The sequence below is a fragment of the Mytilus edulis genome, chromosome 11 (genome assembly GCF_963676685.1).
Source record: "Mytilus edulis chromosome 11, xbMytEdul2.2, whole genome shotgun sequence".
Taxonomy (NCBI): domain Eukaryota; kingdom Metazoa; phylum Mollusca; class Bivalvia; order Mytilida; family Mytilidae; genus Mytilus; species Mytilus edulis.
In genome coordinates, this window is record NC_092354.1 from 3606660 (window position 1) to 3611523 (window position 4864).

At 28.6% G+C, this 4864-nt stretch overlaps 1 long non-coding RNA gene across 1 annotated transcript; it reads right to left on the reverse strand.

The window, feature by feature from the left end:
- Nucleotides 1–282: 282 nt before the first annotated feature.
- Nucleotides 283–1949, reverse strand: LOC139493902 (uncharacterized). Its single transcript, XR_011657094.1, has 2 exons — nt 1047–1949; nt 283–451 (listed from the first exon to the last, which is right to left on the reverse strand). It is a non-coding gene; the product is annotated as an uncharacterized lncRNA (long non-coding RNA).
- Between the last annotated feature and the right edge of the window lie 2915 nt (nt 1950–4864).

Below are 4864 nucleotides of genomic sequence, written 5' to 3' on the forward strand. Positions count from 1 at the left end.
AACAATTACAGATTGCCATGGAAAGTATGGCATCCATGGCATTTCCCTGGTATTCACTCACAAATGGACATGCAGACCTGCAATATTACCATGTATAGTTCTGTATAGTTTAATAACATATTCTTGTCCTTTGTCCTTTTCAAAATAGGACACTGGGAAAGTAAATATCTGCAGGAGTTCTCATCAGATTGAATTAACCTCATTACTTTCAAAATAAAGCTTCACCATTAAAGTTTCATTGCCATATATTGCTAGCAAAATAGATAAAAAAAATAAAAACTATTCAAATTAGACTATGTTTTAATGTAAATTTAAGTTAAACATTTTGGAAATGTTCAAAGTTCATTATTGCTATCTGACGTCTATCTTGTATTGTGTTCCTTTCTTGGCTTCAGCAGATGGTTGATGACCTATAGCTAGTGGACAACTTTCCATTTCTTTCGTATGATGCCTAAAAAAAAGTTACCATATATATTAATATCTATTCTGAAAAATATCATATATATACTAGTGAAATAAAACAAGTAGGTGGGCTTTTCCTTCGTTTTGACATATTGACTTGATGGGCTTTTCTCATTGTTGAAGGCTGTATGGTGAACTATAGTTGTTAATGTCTGTGTCATTTTGGTTTGATAGTTGTCTCATTGGCAATCATACCACATCTTCTTTTTTATATTGAATTTACTATTTTTACCATATCATTCAATATACAACAGAAACATCTAAAACTCGAAATTATAAAATTAAACTATGAAAAATAAGATGTTAAGCATGTTTTAAAGAGTAATTATATTTTTAGAAAAGAATCCTTGTAAAATCAAGGGCAGATAATTTTAATGACCTGTTTTGGGGATTTTTTCAATAAAATAAGACCTGTGGGCTGTAACCCCAAATTTTCAAATATGTATATAATGTTTATATAAAAATGAATATTACAGATGGTTTTACAACTTTTTATTTTTTTCCAAAATGTTTTGAAAGTCCAATATGTGCCAAAATTACTTAAAAAGCATTCATAAGAATTTCTTTCATATAAAACTACTTACTCCAAGTCTGATTGAATGTGTCCATTCTTCAGTCCTATCACAAAACAATTGTCTTTTGTTTCACCATGCAGTTCTGAAATATAAAACATATTACAATTAAAATATAAGAAATATTACAATTAAACAAAATAATTATTACATATTCTGTATGAAGTGTATAGGTTATTCTTTACTGTGATTAGTATTGGTCTTTTATTTCACTTTAACATCATAGGCCCATATTTACATGTATGTCTTGCCATTTTTAAAATCTTAAATTTGATCCATAATCATGATAGTTCAAAACATATGTACTAATTTTAAAAGATAATACTTTTTGATTTTTCCGAATAGATGTCTATATATAACATGTATATAATTTATTACAGTCATACTACAGATCTCCAATTTTGCCAAAACTACTATCGAATAATATTCTATAAAATTGTCTTAAAGATATAAGTCTTGTCATCATGGTCATAATACCACAGTAATTATGTACATGATGTAATTATGCAAAAATTGCATGGTCTTTTATAGTTATTCTCTTGATCCCACATGGTACTTATATATGTCACAATTTATTTGAAGGAAATAACAGTTTCATAATATTCAAAAAGGTTGAAATACTTATTCATAATTTGTACTTACCAGAAGATTTAATCCAAAATATATGAAAACATCAATCTTCACAAATCCAATAGTCATATGTCATCAGAATAATACATCTGCACTTTTTAATGTTAATAGAATACTTTGGCTCTTTTTAGGCCACAACTCTACATCCATGGTAAAATTCATATTTTGGTCAAGATAAATAAGACATCTTTTCTTGTAATGTCTGCAAGTTCAAATTTTGAATCTGACCAGTGTTGGGGTTGTTTGAGGAGTTGTTTGATTCCTTGAAATGTTTCCATAATTATACTGTTAATTCAGGGATGATTCCAGATGTTTTCAAATGGGTCCCTTGAACATCAAATTGGGAATTTTTATCCCAATTGGGAATTTTTTATGCATACAATCTAAGACGAAATAATATCATTTTGCTGTAAAAACGGAAAATGTTGTAATACATGAATATTATTGCACATGATGCACTATCATCTTTACTTAACTTTGGTAAACGAGGCCTATTACAAAAACATATAATTATACTGGTCAGCTAACATAAACATATGGGAAGCCGTTAAGCTATTTATTCAAATTTCAAATTATCTCATAATATATAAGATATTTTATATAATATATCTTATATAATATATAAGATTTTTATAAGATATTTTATATAATATATAAGATTTTATAAGATATCATATGTAATATATATGATATCTCATTTAATATATGAGATATCTTATATAATGTCTTTTTTAAAAGCTATCTTATATATTATATATATCTTAAATTATAATATGAGATATATAATATATCTAACATTGTCTAATAAGATATCTCATAAAGTTTTAAAACTTTATAAGATATCTTATTTACTTTATGCGATATCTTATATACTTTATAAGATATCTTATTTACTTTATTCGTGTGGTCTAGCGGGACAGCTACAGTGCATGCCATTAGGTGTCATGATATCTCAGAAGCATGGGTTCGAATCACGGCAAGGGAAGAACAAAACGTTTACGATTTCAAGCAAATTTATAGATCTAACATTGTTGGGTTGAGGTTTAGACGAGTTGTATATACATAATAATGTACACAGCCATGTATCACCATCACTGCTGGTGATCCGATGAATAAATCTGTTGAAGAGTTGTCACTGGCTATCTTATATAATATAGAAGATATCTAATATCCATTATAAGATATCTTAAACAGGCCTCTACAATAACTTTTTTTCAACTTGTCCAGTAGGACAAGTACATACCAAAACTTACTAGTCCGAATGAAATTGTTACTTGTCCATTTTTTATTTATTAAAAATACCCTTTTTACATTTTAAGTTCATTAAAAAAGAACAAAACGAATTTAAACAATAGAACAGAATTGGATGCATTTCTTTTGAAATACTTTTCAAAAATATGAGTCAAGTACAACTTGTCATGTCACAGGACTTAGGTTCTAGTTTTTATCAATGCCAGTCTCATCAGACTCTACCATCTGATAGGCCTTTACACTCATTGGATTTGTATCCTGTTGTTTTTAAGTTGCAAAAAGTGTAATCAAATGCAATCAATGAAAAGAAGAAGATATATATAAGGTCTGATTGCCAATGAGACAACTCTCTGCAAGAGACCAAATGACACAGAAATTAACAACTATAGCGTGTATAGGTCACCTTTTATATTATTAAAACCTTGTACCTGTTAAAAAGTGCCTGACAAAAAAACAGTTAAAAATTATGGATTGCAAGTAAACATGTTGAAGAAAAAGGTTTTGCATTTGAATAAACAGAATACAGAAACATGTCAAATTAATTTTTGTGTTTTGTTTATAATCATACTTTGTTCATCAAAGTTGGATGAAATTTGTTTTCTGCAGAATAATTGTACTTGTCCCCACGGACAAGCATGATACAGCTTTTACTTGTCCGACCTTTTTTCCCTCTGGTACCGGACAGTCGGACAAGTGTTATTGTCGCGGCCTGGACTCTTACATAGTATATATACGATATCTTATATAGTTTATAAGATATATCATATAGTTTATAACATATCTTATATATAGTTTATAAGATATCTTATATAGTTTATAAGATATCTTATGTAGTTTATAAGATATCTTATATAGTTTATAAGATATCTTATATATACATTGATATAGTGTATAAGCTATCTTATATAATTTATAAGATAACTAATATCATTTATAAAATATCTGATAAATATACAATGTATATATATTGTTTTTATCCTGAAATTACTCCCAACACTTTAGTAATTAAATCGAAATCATTGTCTGTAATTTCTCAAAGAAATCGAAATAGTTGAAACACGGATCGCGAAGAGGAACCCAACATGAACTGGTTAGGAAACAGAAATATTCATATAAGCGCTTGCTCAACGTGGCAGTGAGGTAACAGGCGACTTTAAGTACAAAGAAAAATTATATGAGATATCTTATAAACTATATATAAGATATCTCATGAACTTTATAAGATATCTTAAAAACTATGTAGGACATGTAGGATATCTTACAAACGATATAAGACATCTTATGAACTATTATATAAGATCATATCTGAGAAAATTTATGAGATATATCTTGAAGTTAGATTAAATAGCAAAATGGCTTGCCATATTAACCGCTGAAATAGTCATCCATTTGGGTATTTTTCAACAGGTCTTCTTTATATTTAACTCACCTTGATTCAAATGGATTTCAGATTGAGCTGGCCAATTGTTGAATTCCGAAAATCAATTACAAAAGTTTATATACTTAATTGATAAGATATTTAAAGCAATTGTCATTGAACCAGTGAACTTTAAAATTAGTTGGATCATTTTCATATCTTTTGAAACAGTTCCATAATGATGACATCGTATACCTTAGGGGGATGGGGGAAATGGCTCACTTCATGAATGGTCTATTATCAACATTATTTTCAAAAACGCTCAAACTTTTGTCTTTTGATGAAATAGAGCAAAATATAAAATAATTTCTTTTACAAAACAAGCTTTCATCAAATTACATAACCGGCTCTGCTGGGCGATCTGCTTTTACGAGATCAGCGCCCATTAAAATTTATTCATCAATGTTATACAAAAATTTGAATTTGCTCTTTGCGGAGGTCAGCTTCGGACACCCATTTTGACAAAAAGCATGTTTTTGATCAACCTGCTGAGCGATCTACTTTTACGAGATCAAATACTCCCATAACATTG